This window comes from Triticum aestivum, chromosome 5D, assembly GCF_018294505.1.
Source record: "Triticum aestivum cultivar Chinese Spring chromosome 5D, IWGSC CS RefSeq v2.1, whole genome shotgun sequence".
Lineage (NCBI taxonomy): Eukaryota > Viridiplantae > Streptophyta > Magnoliopsida > Poales > Poaceae > Triticum > Triticum aestivum.
Window position 1 is genome coordinate 191,002,153 of NC_057808.1, and position 25,306 is coordinate 191,027,458.

The following is a 25,306-nucleotide window of genomic DNA, read 5'->3' on the forward strand; positions in this document are numbered from 1 at the left end:
GGGTGGGCGGCTCTGGCGGGGCTCCTCGGCGGCGGCGGCTTCGGGGATGGGGTGATGGAGAGGCGGCGGGGTAGGGGGGTACATAAGGAGGGGGGCCTAGGGGGCGACGGGCGGCGGCGGGTCTCGTCCCCGATCGGGACTCGACGGCGGCGGTCTCCAGGAGGGAGACGGCTCCCGGGCGGGCTGGGACGCGCGGCTGGGCTTCGGCCCAGTCGGCGCTCGGCGTTTTTTTAAATAGTTTCGCCGAATCTAAAAAAATCGCAGAAAAATAAATAAAAATCCAAAAATGCTAAAACAACTTTTTCCCGTCTAATTAAAATAATTCGAACGAGATGAACATTTTCTTGGCCCAAAAATGCAGTTTTGAAAACGTGCAAAAAAAATTAATGCAATTAAAATTGCCAATAAAATTCAAATAAAATCCAATATTTGATTTTAATATTTTTCCTCCAATATTTCAATTATTTGGGAGAAGTCATATTTTCTCCTCTCATTTATTTTAATACGAAATATTTTTCAGAGAGAAAAATAATTAAAAACAAAAATAAAAATCCTTGTTTCATTATTTGATAAAAATCAAATATGAAAATCGAGAAAATCCCCAACTCTCTCCGAGGGTCCTTGAGTTGCTTAGGATTTTTCGAGGATTTGCCGAAAATGCAAATATATATGCTATGCAATGATGATCTAATGTATAACATTCCAAATTGAAAATTTGGGATGTTACAGATACAAAGGGTAACCGGTTCTTCTCCGTGAGGACGTCTTGATGGGGCCACCCAAGAGGGGTCTTGAATCCAACGTGGATCGTCTCCGTAGAGGGGCTGCGGTCCCTCTCGAGGAGCAGATCCGTATGGATGAGCAATGCTCTATCTCACATATGAGCTAAATCAATGCTAACCCTAGAAAGAGGGAGATGGGAGAGTATATATAGTCTAGGGGGCGAAAGGGTACATGGGCCTCGGCCCTTTACTATGCGCAGACAGACGGGGCCGGATGTCCGGGCGACGGGCCGGATGTCCGGGCTAGGAGGCCGGATGTCCGGGCTGGTGGAGTCAACTTCTGTAGGTTCTGGTGTGTGGCGCCGGATGTCCGGGCTTCTGGCCGGATTTCCGGGCTCGGGCCGAATGTCCGGGCTGGGGCCGGATGTCCGGGACTGTAGATGTTGGGCGACTGGGAGGCTGCTGAGGAGGATGCTCCAGGGGCCGGATGTCCGGGGTCCTGGCCGGATGTCTGGGGCCTGGGAGGTGTTCTTGACTCTTCCCGTTGGTTCTCTTCATCCATGGACTTGGCGACTTGTCCGTTTTCATGTACATCTCCGGGAGGGTCCTCTTGACACCTAATCATGCATAGCATATCTGACTTAGGTAGTAGCCATGTCTCGAGTGGATCATATGTGATATCACTAAGGAAAGAAGTGACCTCGTTCTCGAGAGCTCTAGCTCGTGCTCGTGTCATAGGTCCTCTTGGCTCTTTATGAGACGATGGTAGGTCCATGGGGATGGCTGTAGGATGCTCCGCATCAATATTGCCTTGGGATGCCTTAGGCATCCCCAAGCTTGAGCTTTTGTGTCTCCTTAATTCCTTTTATATCACGGTTTCCCTAAATCTTAAAAACTTCATCCACACAAAACTCAACAAGAACTCGTGAGATAAGTTAGTATAAACTGATGCAAAAACCTTATCATTCTCTACTGTAGCAAATAACTAAAATTATTATTCAACATTGCATACTAAATGCCTCTACATACTTAATACTCCTATCCTCAAATAGAATAATTAAACAAGCAAACATATGCAAACAATGCAAACATAACAGCAATCTGACAAAACAGTACAGTCTGTAAAGAATGCAAGAGTATCAATACTTATTCAACTCAAAAAATTCTGAAAATTTAATACACTGTAGAAAATTTATCAGAGCTTATTGTGCAAAAAGTTTCAACAATTTATCACATTCTGACTTTTCTAGGGAATTTTTTGCAACAGCGGTAAACTTTCTGTTTTCAAACAGCAACATGTATACTTGCAAAATAAGGATGGCAAAGGCTATGATTGCCACTTTTATTTAAATAAAAGATGCAAAACATTATTCTAAATAACAGCAAGCAAATCCTAGTAAAATAAATTGACGCTCCAAGCAAAACACATATCATGTGACGAATCAAAACATAGTTCCAAGTGAGGTTACCGATAATGTTGGAGACGAAAGAGGGGATGCCTTCCGGGTGATGAGGACATCAATACCATTGTTACACCCACAGCCCCTACTACTACATATATGCTGGACCAATTACTAGAGATCGCGCACGCCAATTAAATTATCAGGTACTTTCGTTTCTTGGTAATGATTCTAATGTTCATGAGAATATGATGCTGCCTAAATTGGATACATTTGTTTTGCTTACGAATGAAGGGCCTGGCATGGATAAGAGGGATGAACACTGGAGCAAGACCAAGCATGGAGATGATGGCATGCACAAGGGGAACAAGAACGGTACAAGTGATGATTTCAGGACTTTGAAGCCACCATAATGAGTGCATGAAGCCTTGGACAAAATATACAAGATGCCACTTCATAAATTTCGTCCTGAGGCTATTATAGGTGCTGCGTCACCTTATTATTGGGCCAGGCCCATGTAATTTCGAAATACTTGAGTATAGGCTGTTTTTAGAGTCCGTATGTGTGGGGAAACAAGAGATAGGGTTGGTTTCGGACCCCTCCCCTAGGGGCCACGAAATTCCCCTCCTCTTCCTCCATATATACAGCCCTTAGGGCACCGTTTAGACTTTGGGTTTTGTTTAGATTAAAGTTCACCATAGCTGCAGCTTCGCGTACTTCGTTTGTGTTCAGTGACCAGACAAAGGCGTCACAGAACCCCACCTTTGATCAATAAAGCTTTCCTCTTATATTCGCAATATCTAGATTGCAATCTTAGTTTCTTGCTTGTTCTTCGTTTGTCTGCAGGAAACAGACCTTCGTGGTCAGGTTGATCGTGCTCCGGCATGGTCAATAACCTCTCAAAGTTGGTTTAGCGATTGCTAAGGCGCGACGTCCTCGCACATTCGTAGTCGGATCGTCACAGTCGACTTCCTCCAAAACGATAGCCACCATCTCATCGAAAGACGGACACCTTTGCCTCTATCACCGGGGCATCCCCAAGCTTAGTTGTTTGGATATTCCTTGAATATTAACTTGGGGTGCCTTGGGCATCCCCAAGCTTAGGGTCTTGTCACTCCTTATTCTCCTCGTATCGACATCTCACCCAAAACTTGAAAACTTCAATCACACAAAACTTAACAGAACTTTGTGAGAAAGGTTAGTATGATAAAGAGAAAACCATTTCACTTTGGTACTGTCAAAGACAGGATTCATAATTGTTTCCACACAATGCCTACTGTAGCATATCATTTCCACAATTCATATTGAGCAATATAAGCCATAGAAACTAGAAAACAAGCAAACTATGCATTGAAAACAGAATCTGTCAAAAACAGAACTGTCTGTAGTAATCTGGACAACTACCATAGTTCTGCTACCCGAAAAATTACGAAAAAATTAGGACCACATGAGAAATTTGTTTATTAAAATTCTGCAAAAAGAATCAACTCAAAAGCAATCTTTTGTTAAAAATTAGAATTATTTTCATGAGCGCATAAGTTTCTGTTTTTCAGCAAAATCAAATCAACTATCACCCAACATGATCCCAAAGGCTTTACTTGGCACTTTATTGAAACAAAAGCTATAAAAAATGATTACTATAGTAGAATAATCATGTGAACACACAAAAACAGTAGGTAAAATTGTTGGATTGTCTCCCAACAAGCGCTTATCTTTTATGCCTTTTAGCTAGGCATGATGATTTCATTGATGCTCGCATAAAAGATAAGAATTGAAACATAAAGAGAGCATCATGAATCACATGACAAGCACATTTAAGCCTAAACCACTTCCTATGCATAGGGATTTTGTGAGCAAACAATTTATGGGAACAAGAATCAACTAGCATAGGAAGGCAAAACAAGCATAACTTCAAAACTTTAAACACATAGGGAGGAAACTTGATATTATTGCATTTCCTACAAGCATATGTTCCTCCCTCATAATAATTTTCAGTAGCGTCATGAAGAAATTCAACAATATAACCATCACATAAAGCATTCTTTTCATGACCCACAAGCATAGAAAACTTATTACTCTCCACATAAGCAAATTTATTCTCATGAATAGTAGTGGGAGCAAATTCAACAAAATAACTATCATGGGATTGAAAATAAGAATCATGACGACAACTTTCATGGTTATCATTATTCTTTATAGCATACATGTCATCACCATAATCATCATAGATAGGAGGCATGCTTTCATCATAATAAATTTTCTCATCCAAATTTGGGGGACTAAAAATATCATCTTCATGAAACATAGCATCCCCAAGCTTATGGCTTTGCATATCATTAGCATCATGGATATTCAAAGAATTCATACCAACAACATTGCAATTATGCTCATCATTTATACCAATCATTCTATTGAATTCTTCTTCTATCAATTGAGCACAATTTTCCTTTCCATCATTTTCATGAAAGACATTATAAAGATGATCAATAATATGATGCAACCTCAATTCCTTTTTTTGTAGTTTTCTTTTGTAAACCAAACTAGTGATAAAATAAGAAATTAAAGATTCAATTGCAAGATCTAAAGATATACCTTCAAGCACCCACCTCCCCGGCAACGGCGCCAGAAAAGAGCTTGATGTCTACTATGCAACTTTATTCTTGTAGACACGTGGTGGACCTCCAAGCGCAGAGTTTTGTAGGACAGTAGTAATTTTCCCTCAAGTGGATGACCTAAGGTTTATCAATCCGTGAGAGGTGTAGGATGAAGATGGTCTCTCTCAAACGACCCTGCAACCAAATACAAGAAATCTCTTGTGTCCCCAACACACCCAATACAATGGCAAATTATATAGGTGCACTAGTTCGGCGAAGAGATGGTGATAAAAGTGTAATATGGATGGTAGAAATATATTTTTATAATCTGAATAAATAAAAACAGCAAGGTTGCAAATAGTAAATGAGCACAAAAATGGTGTTGCAATGCTTGAAAATGAGGCCTAGGGTCTGTACTTTCACTAGTGCAGCCTCTCAACAGTGCTAACATAGTTGGATCATATGATTATCCCTCAAAGTGCAATAAAGAATCACTCCCGAGTTCCTATTAGCGGAGGACAAAAGGTAGAAATTGTTTGTAGGGTATGAAACCACCTCAAAGCTATTCTTTCCGTTCGATCTATTCAAGAGTTCGTATTAAATAACACAAAGCTATTCTTTCCGTTCGATCTATTCGAGAGTTCGTACTAAAATAACACCAAAGCAAATTCATATTCATAATACTCGATCCACACAAAGAACTACGAGGATACCCCAAAGTTTCTATCGGAGAAAAGATAATAAAAACATGCATCAACCCCTATGCATAGATTACCCCAATATCACTACGGGAATCCGCAAGTTGATTGCCATAATTTATATCAAGCGAATCATTATGATACCCCATTATCACCTCAAGTATTCATACCGCAAGACATACATCATGTGTTCCCAAATCTGAACATTCAATCCGACATGACAAAACTTCAAAGGGTAAAGATTCAATTGATCACAACAAGAGTATAGAGGGGAGAAACATCATATGATCCGTCTATATTAACAAAGCCCATGATATAGATCACGAGAGAGAGAGAGAGAGAGAGATTAAACACATAGCTACTGGTACAAACGCTCAGCCCCCCGAGGGTGGACTACTCCCTACTCATCATGGTGGCCGCCGAGATGATGAAGATGGCCACCGGAGATGATTCCCCCCTCCGGCAGGGTGCCGAAATGGGGTCTAGATTGGCTTTCGGTGGCTATAGAGGCCCGCGGCGGCGGAACTTCTGATCTAGGTTAACCCTGAAGGGTTTTGGATTATTTGGGAATTTATAGTGCAAAGAGGGGGTGCGGGAGGCCACCGAGGTGGGCACAACCCACCTGGGCGCGCCAGGCCCCCTGGCGCGCTCTGCTGGGTTGTGCCCCCCTCGGGGCACCCCTAGGTGCAGCTCTGGCCCATTGGGTTCCTTCTGGTCCAAAAAAATCTCCGTAAAGATCCATTGCGTTTGGACTCCGTTTGATATTGATTTCCTGCGATGTAAAAAAAGCAAAAAACAGCAACTGGCACTGGGCATTGTGTCAATAGGTTAGTCCCAAAAAATGATAAAGTTGCTACAAAATGATTGAAAAACACCAAGAAAGATAATATAACAGCATGAAGATACGTTGGAGACGTATCAGTTGCCATGGGCATCCCAAGCTTAGGCTCTATTCACTCCTTATTCCTTCATCCATTGTGATCTCACCCAAAACTTAAAAACTTCGATCACACAAAACTTAACAAAACCTTCATGAGATCCGTTGGTATAATAAAGCAAATCACCAATCTAAGAATTGTTGCAAACCCATTCATATTTTATTCTTGCATTATATCTACTGTACTCTAACTTTTCCATGGCTTATACCCTCCAATACAATCCATAGATTCATCAAAATAAGCACACAATGCAAAGAAAACAGAATAAAAACAGAACAGTTTGTAGTAATCTGGACTTTGTCCATACTTCTGTAACTCCAAAAATTCTGAAACATTAGCACAACATGGGAAATTTGTATATCAATCTTGTGTAAACAATTCAGAATTTGTCATCGCTTCTGTAAATTTAAATAGTTATGTTACTAGACGCAAAAGTTTCTGTTTTTCAACAAGATCAAATCAACTATCACCCAACATAATCCCAAAGGCTTTACTTGGCACAAACACTAATTAAAACATGAACACAATCATAACAGTAGCATAATTGTGCAAACACTCAGGAACAGAAAGAAAAAGGCAAAAATAAATTTTATTCATTGGGTTGCCTCCCAACAAGCGCTATCGTTTTATGCCCCTAGCTAGGCATAATGCATAGATTCAAGTATTGTCATCTTTCTTGTTATTTTCCATAGATGTGTTTTTGTCAGGCGGTTTTGCAAAAATAAATTGAAACACATTATCCATAGAAATTTTAGCATTATCAAGTTGCCCATCTACGTACCCCTTTTGATTTTCGGCCACAATCCAAGAATATTGTTGATTAACATCATTGAAAACTTCTTGGATCACATCTAAAGCTGGGATTTCCTTTGTAAGGCTCTCATCAAAAGTTTGATTATTTCCAAGCAAATTTCTCAACATATAGTCACTATTCTAAAGGATCTCCTCTATCACCGTTTTTTCAAGCTCATACCATAAAAATCAAAAAATTCCAATCTTCCCGTATTATGTGATCAAATTCATTCATATGGGTAGCTATATTTTTAGCTTTAGGATCTTTTATAATGGGTAGCTCATAAAAAGTGTCAGAACTAGTGGTGAAATAGCCTCTGCGTAAGTTTTAGTTCTTTTAAGTATAGGAGCATCACCAAAAGTCAAATTTCCAACACAATTGGAAAATTCTTGGATATATTCTTTTCCCATGACATTCCCTTGCCCCAAAACAACAGTTTTAGCATCCAGATTGCTTGATTGTCCAATTTTAGGAGTTAGGCCATCATCTGTTTCTGCCATACCAGCGTCACTCGTGATGATGAGATCAAGCTAACAAAAGATCGAACGAGAAAAAGGGCGAACGAGAAGGAAGGCGAATAAAAAGGCAACTTTTTGTGAAGTGGGGGAGATGAAAACGAGAGGCAAATGGCAAATAATGTAAATTGAAAGGAGATGAGATTTGTGATTAGGAACCTGATGTTGATGATGTCACCCCGGCAACAGCGCCAGAACTTACTTTGACGTGGCTAGATTGCGTCGGTATTTCCCCAAAGAGGAAGGGATGATGCAGCTCAGCTACGGTAAGTGTTTCCCTCAGTTGTGAAACCAAGGTATCAATCCAGTAGGAGAACCAAACAACACTATGTAAATGGTACCTGCACACAAAGAACAATACTTGCAACCCCACGCGTAAGAGGGGTTGTCAATCCCTCCTTGGGAAAAAGATAGATTTATTTGTATGAGTTTGGGTAAATAGATCTCACAAAAACACAAAATAAAATAGGTAAAGAAAAAGTGCAGCAAGGTATTTTTGGGTTTTTGGAATAATAGGTCTGAAAACAAATACGGCAAGAAAATATCGGAAAGCTAATATGATAAAAGATAGACCCGGGGGCCGTAGATTTCACTAGTGGCTTCTCTCGAGAAAATAGCACACGGTAGGTAAACAAATTACTATTGGGCAATTGATAGAAGAACAAATAATTATATCGATATCCAAGGCAATGATCAATATATAGGCATCACGTCCAAAATTAGTAGACCGACTCATGCCTGCATCTACTACTATTACTCCACACATCGACCGCTATCCAGCATGCATCTAGTGTATTAAGTTCATGGAGAAACGGAGTAATGCAATAAGAATGATGACATGATGTAGACAAGATCTATTCATGTAAGAATAGCCCCATCTTGTTATCCTTAATAGCAATAATACATGTGTGCCTCGCTGCCCCTTCTGTCACTGGGAGAGGACACCGCAAGATCGAACCCATCACAAAGCACCTCTTCCCATTGCAAGAAAAATAAATCTAGTTAGCCTATCTAAACCAAAGATTTGGAGAAGAAATACGAGGCTATAAATAATCATGCATATAAGAGATCAAAGAAGACTCAAAGATATTCATGGATAAAAATCTGATCATCAACTCGAACTTCATCGGATCCCAACAAACACACCGCAAAAAGTCATTACATCAAATAGATCTCCAAGAGACCATTGTATTGAGAATAAAAAAGAGAGAAGAAGTCATCTAGCTACTGCCTACGGACCTGTAGGTCTATGGTGAACGACTCGCGCATCATCGCAGGAGCACCAATGAGGATGATGAGCCCCTTCGTGATCGTGTTCCCCTCCGGCAGAGTGCCGGAATAGGGCTCTAGATTGGATCTTGTGGTTCTGGAGCTTGTGGCTGCTGGAATTGTTTTTCGTCAACTCCCCTAGGGTTTCTGGAATATTTGGGTATTTATAGAGCGAAGAGGCGATGCAGGAGACCCACGTGGGCCCCACAACCACCAGGGCGCGCCTGGGCTCCTGGGCATGCCCTGGTGTCTTGTGGTCCCCATGGGCCTCCCCTCTGGTCCTTTCTTGGCCCCCAAGTTGTCTTCTGGTCCAAAAAAATCTCCAAAAAGTTTCACTGCTTTTGGACTCTGTTTGGTAGGGATATTCCGCGAAGTAAAAAACAAGCAAAAAACAGCAACTGGCACTGGGCACTATTTCAATAGGTTAGTCCCAAAAAATGATTGCTATAAAATGAATATAAAACATCCAGGATTGATTGATATAACAGGATAGAACAAGCAAAAATTATAGATACGTTGGAGACGTATCACTGGAGTCTGGGTCATCATCTTCGGACTTGACGACCGGAGACTCGCCGTCATCATCTTCACCATCTCTGTCCTCCTCGTCGTTGTCCCTCGAGGAGGAGCCTTTGCTGTCGCTCGAGCTCTCCATGCAGCACCCTAGAGGAGCGCCAAGCTACTACCTCGCACCGATGGGACTTTCAAGGTGCTAGTATATTACAACGACAATGCCTACAAGATTGACATCCCACATGACAAGTACAACGTAAGTGACATCTTCAATGTCAAGGACTTTACCACATACCATGGTGATGAAGATTATGACCCGAGGACAGATCCCTGCCAAGGGGGGAGATAATGTAGAGCATCCTGCAATCATCCTCGTGGACTCTACACCAACACATCAAGCACCGCATGGACCTATGACAAGAGCTCGCGCACGTTCCATTGAAATCAAGGTGAACTCACTCCTCTTTGAGATTGAGATGGATATGGATGGAACTTGGATTCTACCTCACCAAAGTGTGCTATGTGTCATTAGGTTAAAAAAAGGTATGAGGACAAACGCCACCAAGTAGCTAAGGGACATTCCAAAGGCTTAGGGGAAGCACCCCAAGGCCACAAGGAAGAAGGAGGAGGCCATCAAAACGAACAACAGCTCACAGGCCACCACGTGCCCACGGACCATCCAAAAACCTTCTGTTAGTGAAGACGCTCACCCCCGTGCGCACGACCTCCAAACCCCGTGTTCATGGGTGATAGAGACGGGGTGTCCCGATCTTTCAATGAGATGGTAACTATCGATTTGGCAGAGTCGACTTTGACGATCTGACTACAAATGTGCATGACGTTGCACCTTAGCAATCGCTAAACCAATCTCCTGAGGTTACCGACGATGCCGGAAGCACGATCAGCCTCACCATGAAGGTCTATTCCTGCATGCAATCGAAGAACAACCAAGAATATGATAATGCAATCTGAATATTGTGAATATATATGAAGTATTGATAAAAGTGGGGATCTGGAAGCGGTCTTGGTCTAGTCATTGGAGATAAACGAAGTAGACGAAGTTGCAATGGCTAAGTTTTAACTAAAAAATCCCAAGGAAAAAGCTACTAGATGGATCTACTTATATAGGAGCAAGGGGTGGCGGCCAAGGAGGTGGGAGGATGTCCCAAAGCAGCCTAAAACTAACCCTATGTCGTACAAGGCTCATGGGCCCAAGTGGAGGTGATGCAACACCTTTGGACTTGTAGTTTGACTCGGATTTTGCTGCAGCTTTACATTATTTCGTCGATATGTCAACGCTCCGGGCGAATTTGAAGGTCAATTCAATTGGGTTGGAAAGAGCGCGAAATATAATTTCCAACAAAAAAATAATCACCCAATTCGGAGTCCGTATGGAAGAGTTCTTGGCGTTTTGACTCAGGTATGTCTGTGAAGTCCGAATCTGAATCCAGAACGTGGGAGACTTGGACTCTATCTTCTCTTGACCCAAAAGTGACGTGAGAGGACTTTTTGAACAGCACCTAAACTTATCTTTTTCCCTTATCTTCATATGTGGATTGTACAAATGTCCCATACACCTACAATTAGACATGGCACAAAAGTCTGTGAAGTATTTTTGTCCTGGATGACATAAATTAATTATTGCATAGTTTGAATTAGAAATCACCTCACAAATATACATGTATGCAATATTTTTGGTCGTATCCAAGGTATTCATGTCCTCATCATCCTCCCCTCTTAAAACAAAGCCGTCATCGGCTTTTCTTAATATGAAATGTGGCTAACAAAAGAGACAAGGTGTACATGTTGTATATGTATATGTCATCCACTTTTACTTCCCTTGGTTTTTGCACATATGACACACGTATACATGAGTAATTTTCATAGTTCATAAAATCTAAATCCAAAATATTATCACAAGAAGTAGAAGGCATGAAAATATTGTAACTCAGTTTGCACATATAAGTGAAGCTCTTATTCATATCAAAATATTGACAGTGTTCATCTTTAAACCATCCCAACATTGGTGAATAAACCTTACTTGCATCAAATTTACATGCTACAAGATGCTTAAACAAGCAAACATGCAAAAAGTCATTGGACACAAAATCATCACCAAGATTAGAGATCATATCAAAATGATTAAACATTGGTTCTTTTGCATCAAAACAGTTAATTCAATGGGTGCACTCAAAATTGTTGGTATTTCAGTTGTTTGATCACACGACACATTCATGACTATAACATGGTTCTCTAAAATAGGTGGTGTGCTCAAATCAATAGGTAACTCAACACATGATGTATTCAAGTTAACTAGGCATGCATCATTCTCATGTGAAGTTATATCATCAATACCTTTATTGTTACCTTGTCGCAAACACGTAGCTGATGTAGGTACGGACGATGACAATGTACCATACTCTTGAGATGATGTCGCACTCTCAATCTGAGGTGTGCCTGCTCTAGTAGGTGCAACGGTGGAGGAACCAACCGATGGTGGTGATCATGAACTGGAATAGTAGTTGTTTTAGTCAGCCAATGCATCCTCCTGTATCTGTCTCTCAAAGGTACAAGCGCAAACGTACATACCAGTAATGCATCGAGGAAAATACTGAAATTTTGCACGAATATCATGGTTCAAACCACCAAAAAATCTATTCATTGTATCATCCTCAGATTCTTCTATGTCACAATGATGCATATAAGATTTGAACTCTGGTAGTATGCATGAACAGTGTTACTGCCTTGTTTTAATTGTTCCAATTTGCGAAGCATATCACGATGATAGTAAGGAGGAAAAAATTGTTGTCTCATTACAGCATTCAAATTTTTCCAAGTTGTGGGTTGGTTATTAATGTTTTTCTTACAATGTACACCCCACCAAACAGAAGAAAAACCAGTAAATGCTCCAGTGGCAGCTCGTTCTCTCTCAAGTTCAGAAAAATCATGGTGACTAAAAACCTGTTCTACTTCAAGCTCCCAAGCTAGATAAATAGAAGGATTAAATCTACCCTCAAATAACGGTAAAGAAATAACCTGACCATGTGCTTATGTGTGTTGTCCCACCTCTCGTGATGGTGAAGATGTATCCGTCGTCCAAGAACTTCTATCTCTGAAACCTGTCATGATTAGGAGAAACAAGAAACAAAATTCAAGAATAATGTTCCTATGAACTACTAGGATGTGGTGGTAAAGCGCTCACAGTAAAGCAAATATCAATATCTTAGAAGTTCTTACCAAGCAGCAGGTGGTGACTGGCAACCAGCGGTGTCAAATAACTCCGAGGATTGAGTAAAGGGATTGCCAAGGGAACGTACATATACACGGTGTAGAAATATGTGGAGCTTGGAAGGCTTAAATATATGGTAGCAGAAGATTAGCAATAATCAATTCAGAGATGCAATGCTGAATAAACACTCAACGGTACTGTGTTGGTCCTAGGCTAGAACGGACGAGAGACGCGAGCCTAGAACACTAATGAGGTCACGACGTAGCACAACTAGCATCAATAAAGGATATGAAGTAGCTCTGGACAGCAAGATAAAAGTGAAGACAACAAAAGCAGTAAAGATAATGATGTGAAACAATTGCCAAGCAGGATATACCAACAATTCTCTCTCCAACTTTCCTCTGAAAAAGTTCATGCCAATTTTCTGATAATTTTTCTACAGAATGCTACTCACTCCAACTCAAAACAAATCACTCAATTATGAATTGATATGAGGAGTCAAAAAATTCTAAAACTGGCCTGAAAAACTGAAACAAGCTATGTTCGCGAACTTCGGAGGGCAAAAAGATCTATTTAAAAGCCAATTTTGAGGTGTCAAATATTGAACTACCTTCTGCAACTATTCAGATGCGGCTCGCCGCTAGATTTAATTTTAGTACTTATGGAGCCAAAACAAACTTCGTATGTGGAAGATATGCCTGTTTTACTGAATAGTGCGCAAAACAGATTTCAATCCGAATTTAGGTATGAGATTAAGTCTAGATAGATCTGAATTTTGTATTTTTTTCCTCTGACTTTTTTTTCTCTCTCTTTTTTGTCTTTTTTCTCTCTCCCCCTTTCCAAAAAAACTAGATAAGATGCAGATTGGATCAAGCGAAGATGTGAACGACCTCAACTATGATTATGACAATGAATGGTGGGTAGCACGTGGTGGAAATTGATAGATGGGGTGGTGGAAAGTGGAAGGGAAAATGATGCAGCGGCGGCGTGACTAATGTGGACAGAACTCGAAACTCTAAAGGAACTAGACACTAAGACCAGCAACTCAACACGACGATGCAACCGATAATTCAATAATGCAAACAATGAAAAGAAAATTGCAAAGGCTCAGACTGGCTTGGCCAAAGGATGAAAAGATCTAACTTTTTTTTGGCTTTTTCTTGGACAATAGGTAAGAAAATAAATCTAATCTAGGGAATACTAGAAATTCTCACTGAGCAACCTGAAAACCGATACCACTTGATAGAGGCGGGGTGTCCCGATCTTTTGATGAGATGATAACTGTCGATTTGGTGGAGTCGACTTTGACGATCCGACTACAAACGTCCAAGAACGTTGCGCCTTACCAATCGCTAAACTAATCTCCTGAGGTTACTGAAGATGCCGGAAGCACGATCAGCCAGACCACGAAGGTCTATTCCTACATGCAATGGAAGAACAGACAAGAATATGATAATGCAATCTGAATATCATGAATATATATGAAGTATTGATAAAAGTGGGGATCCAGAAGCAGTCTTGGTCTGGTCGTTCGACACAAACGAAGTACACGAAGTTGCAATGGCTAACTTTTAACTAAACAAATCCCAGGGAAAAAGCTACTAGATGGATCTACTTATATAGGAGCAAGGGGTAGCGGACAATGAGGTGCGAGGATGTCCCAAGGTAGGCTAAAACTAACCCTAGGTCGTACAAGGCTCATGGGCCCAAGTGGAGGTGATGCAACACCTTTGGAGTTGTAGTTTGACTCGGATTTTGCTGCAGCGTTAGATTCTTTCGTCGATATCTCAATGTTTCGGGTGAATTTGAAGGTGAATCCAATTGGGTTGGAAACAGCACGAAATCTACTTTCCAACAACAAAATAATCACCCAATTCGGAGTCTGTATGAAAGAGTTATTGGCGTTTTGAGTCAGGTATGCCTGTGCAGTCCGAATCTGAATCTGAATCCAGAACGTGAGAGACTTGGACTCTATCTTCTCTTGACCCAAAAGTGACGTGAGAGTTTGATAACCCACAAGTATAGGGGAACGCGATAGTTTTTGAGGGTAGAGTATTCAACCCAAATTTATTGATTCGACACAAGGGGAGCCAAAGAATATTCTCAAGTATTAGCAGCTGAGTTGTCAATTCAACCACACCTAAAAGACTTAATATCTGCTGCAAAGTATTTAGTAGCAAAGTAGTATGGAAGTAGCGGTAACGGTGGCAAAAGTAACAGTAGCAGTTTTGTAGCAATCGTAACAGTGGCAACGGAAAAGTAACGAAGCAATGATCAATATGAAACGAGCTTGTAGGCAATGGATCAATGATGGATAATTATGTCGGATGGCATTCATCATGCAACACTTATAACCTAGGGTGACACAGAACTAGCTCCAATTCATCAATATAATGTAGGCATGTATTCCGAATATAGTCATACGTGCTTATGGAAAAGAACTTCCATGACATCTTTTGTCCTACCCACCCGTGGCAGCGGGGTCCTATTGGAAACTAAGGGATATTAAGGCCACGTTTTAATAGAGTATTGGACCAAAGCATTAACACTTAGTGAATACATGAACTCCTCAAACTACGGTCATCACCGGGAAGTGTCCCAACTATTGTCACTCTGGGGTTGCCGGATTATAACACGTGGTAGGTGACTATAACTTGCAAGATATGATCAAGAACACAAATATAATCATGAAAACATGATAGGTTCAGATCTGAAATCATGGCACTCGGGCCCTAGTGACAAGCATTAAGCATAGCAAAGTCATAGCACCATCAATCTTAGAACATAATGGATACTAGGGATCAAACCATAACAAAACTAACTCGATTACATGGCAAATCTCATCCAACCTATCACTGTCCAGCAAGCCTACGATGGGATTACTCACGCACGGCGGTGAGCATCATGAAATTGGTGATGGAGGATGGTTGATGATGACGATGGCGACGATTTCCCCTCTCCGGAGCCCAAAACGGACTCCAGATCTGCCCTCCCGAGAAGAACAGGTGGTGGCGGCGGCTCCGTATCGTAAAACGCTTGATAGAGGCGAGGGTCCTGATCTTTCGATGAGATGATAACTATCGATTTGGTGGAGACGGCTTTGACGATCCGACTACAAACGTGCACGACGTTGCGCCTTAGCAATCGCTAAACCAACTCCGAAAGGTTATTGACCACGCCGGAGCATGATCAACCTGACCACGAAGGTCGATTCCTGCAAGCAATCAAAGAACAAGCAAGAATATGATTAAGCAATCTGAATATTGCGAATATGGATGAAGTATTGATGAAAGTGGGGTTTCATAAGCGGTCTTGGTCTGGTCGTTGGACACAAACGAAGTACACGAAGTTGCAGCGATGGCTAACTTTTAACTAAATAAAACCCAAGTCTAAACGATGCCTTAAGGGCTATATTTATAGGGAAAAGAGAGGGGATTTTGTCCACCCTTGGCAAGGTGGGACTAAAACACCTCCTAAGTCGTTTCCCCTACAATATGGACTCTAAAAATAAATTACATGGGCCTGGCCCAAAATAAGGTGGCTCAACACCAATAATAAGTTATGGACGAAATTTATGAAAGTCCATCTTGTATATTTCGTCCATCTTCTTGTATGTCATCATGGTGGCTTCAAAGTCCGGAAATCTCCACTTGAACATCCGTTCTTGTTCTCTTCGCACGCACCTTCATCTCCGTGCTTGACCATGCTCCAATGTTCAACCTTCTTGTCTGTGCTAGGCCCTTCAATTGGAAGTAACACAAATGTATCTAAGTTAGGCAACATCATATTCTCATGAACACTAGAAACATTACCAAGAAACGAAAGTACCTGATAATTTAATTGGCATATCTGAGCTCTGGCAACTGTTCTAAGAGGTAAAACAGCAGGGGATATGGGTGTAACTGTGGTAGCCATGTCCTCATCATCCTCCCCTTCTTGAAAACAAAGCCGTCCTCGGCGTTGCTTAATCTAAAATCTGGCTAACAAAAGAGACAAGGTGTACACGTTGTATATGTATATGTCATCCATTTTTACTGATCTCAGTTGGGGCACATGTGACACAGTTATACAAGAGCACCCTTCAGAAGTTGTGAAATATAAAGCCAATATATTATCACAAGAAATCAAAGGCATGTAAATATTGCAACTCAGTTTGCACATATAAGTGAAGCTCTTATTCATATCAAAAGATTGACAATGCTTATCATTAAACCATCCCAACATTGATGAACCATCACCAAGATTAGAGGTCATATCAAAATGATTAAACATTGTCACAATTATTTTCAAACGTATTTGATCAAAATCTGATTTATTCCCTGATTCACTTGATTCTTTTGCATTGATAGTTAATTCAATGTGTTCACTCAAAATTGTTTGATCACATGGCAAAGTCAAATCATCAACATAGTCCTCTAAATTAGCTGGTGTGATCAAAGTAGTGGGTAGCTCACCGCATGGTGCATTTAAATTGACAAGACATTCATCATACTCATGTGGAGGTGGAAGATTAGTACCTTTGTCATTACCTCTTATGATCAACTCAGATGATGTAGGCACTCTCGGTGATGATGTGTCACATGGTGGAGGTGATGTAGTCCTCACAACAACGGATGTGGTTGTCATAGTATGCCTAGTAGTTGAAGGAACAACCGTATCAACTCTTGGAATGTGCATCTCGCGCTTGTTGTCCTTGTGGGCAACACGTCGTTTTATTTCCTGATCAGCTTTGCAAGCAAGATGAAACAAATGGTCCATAGGATAACACTCTTCATGAATTAGTATCTCCTGAATGTCATGATTTAATCCTCCCCAAAATCTATCCATAAAATATTCTTCACTTTCTTCTAAAGAGGAATGCAGCAAGGTAGTTTGTAAAGTATCATAGTATTTCGTTACGGTGTCACTACCTTGTTTTAAATGTTGCAACTTTTTAATCATGTCACAAGTATAATAAGCGGGAACGAATGTATGTCGCATGGCAAGTTTCAAATCATCCCAAGTAGTAGGTATATCATTAGGGTGTAACCGACAATATTCACTCCACCAAACTACAACATAACCAGTGAAAGAACCAACCGCAACCTTAACTTTTTACGTTCATCAAAATTATTGGAAGCAAATATATTATTTATGTCAAACTCCCATTCAATATATAAAGCAGGTCTAAAACGGCCATTAAATGGTGGTATAGAAACATTAACCTGATCGTGTGCATTTGGATGTTTGGGCACCTCTCGTGACGGTTGTGGTATTTGCATAGGTGATGGCACGTCTCCCACGATCGACAAACCCCATGAATTGACTCTGGATCCTGTCATGATTAGTAGAAACAAGAAACAAAATCCAAAAATAATGTTCCTATGAACTACTGGAAAGTGATGGTAAAACGCTCACAGTATAGCAAATCAAAGTCTTACAAGTTCTTACCATGCAGCAGGTGGTGACCGGTAACCAGCGGTGTCAAATAACTCCAAGAGTTGGGTAAAGTGATTGCCAGGTGAACGTATGTATACACGGTGTAGAAAAATGTGGAGCTGGATTGGCTTGATATATGTGGTAAAAAAATTGCTACAACCACGTTAATTAATGCAAGCTGAAAATTCGCTCAAAGTGGTCGAGTGCTGGCCCTAGGCTAGACCGTGCTAGAGACGCGAGTCTAAGACACAGACGAATTCACAAGATGTTGCCAACACCACACTTTGGTACAAGCCTCCTTCCACTTTTTTTCCACTCTAAAGTAACTGTAGCGCGTACTGGTGTATAGCACAACAAAGCACCGCTAATTTTTTTCTTTCTCCAAAGTGCAAACGTGCCCCTAGAATCTGCAATCAACAAACAAGAAAAACTCAACAACAATGATGCTCTTTGAAAACCGAACCAAATCCTGCCTTTTTTTCCTCCTCACGTTCCTTAAACGTGAATGCCTAGGACTTCAAACAAAACAGTTTTTTTTCGCTCCACGTCTCCCAAACAAATCTGCTCTCTTCCCCCCCCCCCCAAAAATCGGCCCTCTTTTTTTTAATGGTTCCAAGGGGTTGGCGTGGAGTACTACTCCCAAATTCTGCGCCTCAATTTTTTTTTCAAGAAATCTCCACGGATTTGATTCTCAAAACCACTAATCCGGTCTTTCCAAAGAACTCACCCTTTTTTAATTCGGATCAGCACAAAACCTGCCTTTTTCTTCTTCTTCCAAACGTGGAAACAACCACCTCTCCTTGATTTACGTCCAGATTTCTTTCCTCCTTTCCAAATAAACAACAGATCGCTTTCTTATTTTAATCTTTCTTAGACTTATTCGGATCACTGCTAACAACTGATCGGTCAGTTTTTTTTTACTTCCAAATCCAAACGTGGCAACTATTGAATTCTTTTTTTTTGTTGGCAACGTCCCAAAAAGTCAACCGATCTGCTATAATATCTCTTTTTTTTACAGATCCAAACCTTCCAAAGATAGGCGGTTTTTAGATGCCCAAAAGATCCTGCCAATTGAAGGACTCGTATCTTTTCCAAACGTGGACCTTTTCTTTCTTTCCAACCGTGAGCTTGCCAACTGCTCCCTCCGTGTTTTAGGCCGCACCAAAACTTGCCCTATTATTCTGCTGATCCGAAATTACCAAACAGGGAGGATTCGGCCTGATCTCTTTTTTTTACACCACGAAAAATGAGGGATTTATAGCAGATTAGCGCTTGCCTTCTCTATTGCCCCAAATGCTTAAAAGTGCAGCTGCGCTATTATGTTGTCGCGAGCGCACGCGCATGGATTGCACGATGAAACAAATCGGTTTCAGATTTAGAAAACTGCTCACCCACCCATTTTATATATGAAAAGATTCTTCAGGTACAGTACGTTGATTTTCTTCACCTCATCTGACCACCTGTCTGAACCCAGCAATGACGTAACATGCATTGATTTCAGTATTAGAAAATTCAAAAACCTATAACTTTTAAACCACATGTCGGAATTATTATCTGTTTTTACCGTTGGGTTCCTCGTGACGAGCTCTTCAAAACTTGATCTCATATGAATATGTTTTGACAATTTTTTTTCAAAAGCAATTTTGAAGTTAGATGAGGCAACTTTAGTGCTAAACATGAGCCACTCTGATGCTAGATGAATTGCACCATGTGTATAACTAAATTCGTCTAGTAGCCTCCTAATTAGTTGTATGCAGTAGTGTAATAGGTAGTTAACATGGTTGATAAGTTGCATATCGAAAAATAACTTGTAAATAGTTCAGTTGCCTACCATATTGTTAAAGTTGTTTACCGTAGAGCGGAAAGTTGCATAACATGGCTTCTAAGTTGTCTACCTCACAAACCAATTTACCTACATCGCTACGAAGTTACCTACGAGTGATCCTCAATTGCCTACAATACTTTAGAGGTTGTCCATCATGGGACCTAAGTTGACTACAATGTCGAAAATGGGATCTAAGTCGTCTATCATGATTTCAATTTTCTAAACTATGTGGGATGGATGTGTCAGATCCTTGTGCTTTCCTTTTCTGGGGGAGTCCTGCCCACCAACACTATTGAGTGCACGCGTGTTGGCTAGCCAGGTCGCGACGAGCTCTTCAAAATTAAGCCCCACCTAGATATGTTTTCATTTTTTCAAAAGCAACTTTGATGCTAGATGAGGCAACTTTAGTGCTAAACATAAGCAACTTCACTCCATTAAAAGTAAGTAATTAGCAACAGTAAGCAACTAAGTAGTAATATAGAACAACTTTGAAACAGAGGCAGATAACATCACATCACCTTCATAACCAACTTTCCTTCTACTAGAAGCATCTTTATAGTGTTAAAAATAGACAACTTCACTACATTTTGTTCCTAATTAATTTTGTCTAACATTCTTCTAACTTCTTTACTGGTACTTCTAAGGTTTCTATTGTTCATGCTCCTATGTCGTTGTTTCTAAATTGCCTATAACACTATGAAGTCGTCTGTCGTTAATGCTCTTGTGTCTGTTATTGCTAGTTATGGTAGGCAACTTGGTGGTGAATCTAGGCAACTTCAGAGTGTTTGTAGGCAACTTAGAAAAACAATGATAAACAACTTCAAAATATTCTAGGCAACTATTTTATAAAGTTAAGAAATTGAGCAGAAATGGTAGGCATCTAATTACCAATAGAAGGCAATTAACATCAATGGAAGGCAATATATAGTACTTATAGGAAACTGAATATCAACCATAGACAACTGACCATCAACAAAAGACAACTGAGCAGCCATAATAAACAAGTTGGGATAGTGTTACCAAAATTCACAGGTATACATAGTGCAGTGAAGTTTCTTTGTATGTAGCACTAAAGGTGCCTTGTGTTTTGTGTGATTTTTTTCTCATTTTTACGCGAACCAACTTATTGGCAATCCTACTAGGCCAAAAGGAAGAAGTTGCTTCCATATAGCACTATAGTTGCCTCAATCTTACTCAAAGTTGCCCTCAAAAAAAGTTTGACAAAACCTACTCAAATGGGATCTAGTTTTGAAGAACTCGTCGTGAGAAACCCAACGGTGAAAACGGAACTGGATTTTGACCCTTGAATCAAAAGTTACGGGGTTTAACATGTTTTGAGCCCCAAATAAATGCACGCGGAGACAAGATCTGGGCTGATTTCTTTGTTAACGTAGCATGGTCACGTGGGCATGGAAAAGGTAGTGGCAGGGACTAGGATACTTCCTTTTTTGGAAGCGTGTATGGACGGACCGGTTGTATTTTCTATATATAGTAAGAGCGCAGAATCTCGCGAACAAGCGCCTGGGCGCTCGCTAGCCACGTCCTTCTATTGCGTACAATCCTTTCTGTCCTTCTATCTCTTTCTCTCTGCAAACGTTTTTCTCTCTTAAAAAAACCAACTAGGATATGTACAGGGCATACGGGCGAGGGACCAGCAGAAGCACGTGACTACTTCCTTCCTTCGATCAACTCCAATGATCGGTGCTTCTTCTGTTTCCTCTATGATCGATCCAAACGATGTAGTTTCCAAACAAACTCTATCCCGTATCCTCTCCTTTTTTTTCTTTTTTCAGATTTCTTTCTCTCTCTGTGAGATGAATCAAGCAACAAGATGAACCGAGAAGATGATGACAATGAATGACAAAAGTGGTTGGATGGTGGTGACGGCGGTGAACAAAATAAGTGGCAGTGGATGATGACAATGAAGTGGATGATGGTGGTTGTGGAGACAGCATGAACAAAACGTGACTAGAACCTGAAACTCTAAAAGTATAGACACTAAAAACCAGCAACTCGACACACGATGCAATCGAAAATTCAACAATGCAAAAACTAAGTGATAATAGCGAAAGGCTCGGACTGTATGGGACATGGATGAACTAATCTGATTTTTTGTGGTTTTTTCTTGGACTCTAGGTATGAAGAACAGATGCAACCTAGACTACGAAAAACTGGAAATCTCACCGAGCAACCTAAAAACTGATACCACTTGATAGAGGCGAGGGTCCCGATCTTTCGATGAGATGATAACTATCGATTTGGTGGAGACGGCTTTGATGATCCGACTACAAACGTGCACGACGTTGCGCCTTAGCAATCGCTAAACCAACTCCAAAAGGTTATTGACCACGCCGGAGCACGATCAACCTGACCACGAAGGTCGATTCCTGCAAGCAATCGGAGAACAAATAAGAATATGATTAAGCAATCTGAATATTGCGAATATGGATGAAGTATTGATGAAAGTGGGGTTTCATAAGCGGTTTTGGTCTGGTCGTTGGACACAAACGAAGTACACGAAGTTGCAGCGATGGCTAACTTTTAACTAAATAAAACCCAAGTCTAAACGATGCCTTAAGGGCTATATTTATAGGGAAAAGAGAGGGGATTTTGTCCACCCTTGGCAAGGTGGGACTAAAACACCTCCTAAGTCGTTTCCCCTACAATATGGACTCTAAAAATAGATTACATCGCCCTGGCCCAAAATAAGGTGGCTCAACACCAATAGTAAGTTATGGATGAAATTTAAGAAAGTCCATCTTGTATATCTCGTCCATCTTCTTGTATGTCATCATGGTGGCTTCAAAGTCCGGAAATCTCCACTTGAACATCCGTTCTTGTTCTCTTTGCACGCACCTTCATCTCCGTGCTTGACCATGCTCCAATGTTCAACCTTCTTGTCTGTGTTAGGCCCTTCAATTGCGAGCAACACAAATGTATCTAAGTTAGGCAGCATCATATTCTCATGAACACTAGAAACATTACCAAGAAACGAAAGTACCTGATAATTTAATTGGCATATCTGAGCTTTGGCAACTGTTCTAAGAGGTAAAACAGCAGGGGATATGGGTGTAACTGTGGTAGCCATGTCCTCATCACGATGAATCCTTCTCTCTGATTTTTTCTCCCCGGACGTGAATATATGGAGTTGGAGTTGAGGTCGGTGGAGGTCCATGGGACCCACAAGGTCAGAGGGCGCGCCCTACACCCTTGTGGATAGGGTGTGGGTCCCCTTCGGTTGATTCTTTCGCCAATATTTTTTATTTATTCCAAAACTGCTCTCCGTGAAACAGGTCATTCCGAGAACTTTTATTTCTGCACAAAAATAACACCATGGCAATTCTGGTGAAAACAGCGTCAGTCCGGGTTAGTTCCATTCAAATCATGCAAATTAGAGTCCAATACAAGGGCAAAAGATTTTGATAAAGTAGATACGATGGAGACATATCAACTCAAGCAATTCAGTTGACAAACTGAAAGTGATAAAGAAGAACTTTTACAAAATCTGTTTGATCTTGTTGTTGCAAATATGTAAAGCCAGCATTCAAGTTTTTAGGAAAGACTATGAACTAACCATATTCACAATAACATTTAGGTCTCACATTTACTCATATCAATGGCATAATCAACTAGCGAGCAATAATAATAAATCTCGGATGACAACACTTTCTCAAAACAATCATGATATGATATAACAAGATGGTATCTCGCTAGCCCTTTCTGAAACCGCAAAACATAAATGCAGAGTACCCCTGAAGATTAAGGACTGACTAGACATTGTAATTCATGGCAAAAGAGATCCAGCCATAGTCATACTCAATATAAATTAATATCAATGCATACAAATGACAGTAGTGCTCTCTAACTGGTGCTTTTTATAAGAGGATGATGACTCGGCAATAAAAGTAAATAGATAGGCCCTTCGTAGAGGGAAGTAGGGATTTGCGGAGGTGCTAGAGCTCGAGTTTTTGAAATACAGATAAATAATATTTTGAGCGCTATGCTTTCATTTACAACATAACAACCAAGAGATCTCGGTATCTTCCATGCTACTTACATTATAGGCGGTTCCCAAACAGAATGGTAAAGTTTATACCCCCACCACCACCACCAATAAGCACATTCCACGGCTCGTCCGAAACAACGAGTACCATCCAACTAACAACAGTCCTGGGGGAGTTTTGTTTGCGATTATATTTTGATTTTATTTGAGCATGGGACTGGGCATCCTGGTTACCAGCCATTTCCTCGTGAATGATGAGCAGAGTCCTCTAAAAGTGAGAATAAGCCACCTAGCATGGAAGATATTGACAGCCCTAGTTGCTACATGAGCGATTCGAGCATACAAAACAGATTATCATTTGAAGGTTTAGAGCTTGGCACATGCAAATTTACTTGAAAAGGCAGGTAAATACCGCATATAGGTAGATATGGTGGACTCATATGGAACAACTTTGGGTTTATGGAAGTGGATGCACAAGCAGTATTCCTGCTTAGTACAAGTGAAGGCTAGCAACAGATTGAGCAGCGACCAACTAGAGAGCAACAGCGGTCATAAACATGCATTGAGATTAATTAACATTGAGTGCAAGCATGAGTAGGATATAAATCACCATGAACATAAATATTGTGGAGGCTATGTTGATTTTGTTTCAACTACATGTGTGAACATGTGCCAAGTCAAGCCACTCGAATCATTCAAAGGAGGATACCATCCTATCATACTACATCACAACCATTTTAAAAGCATGTTGGCACACAAGGTAGACCATTATAAACTCCTAGCTAATTAAGCGTGGCATGAGTAACTATAATCTCTAATTGTCATTGTAAACATGTTTTATTCATAATAGGATAAATCAGGAATGATGAACTAATCATATTTACAAAAACAAGATAGGTTGATTTCAAACCAGCTTTTCCTCATCTCAATCATTTCATCATATATCGTCATTATTGCCTTTCACTTGCATGACCGTACGGTGTGGATATTAATAATAGTGCACGTGCATTGGACTAAGCTGAAATCTGCAAACATTTATTCAAAGGAGAAGGCAAGGTAATGTGGGCTCTTTTGTTAGATCAACAATAATGCATATAAGAGCCACTCAACATTTTCATCGTGGTCTTCTCCTCTCGACCCCCAAAGAAAAGAAAAGAAAAGAATTTCAAAGAACCACACTGAAATGTTTTTGGAGTTTTTGTTTTTCTAAAGAAAGTAAAACAAGAACGAGAAAAACTATTTACACAGGAAAGCTCCCAACAAGTAAAAGAAGAACGAGAAATCTTTTTGGGTTTCCTTTAATACTAATATTAAACATGCATAGAAAGGAAATAAACTACAACTAATTTTTTTTTCTTCAAGTTTTTCAAACACACAAGAAGAAAGTGA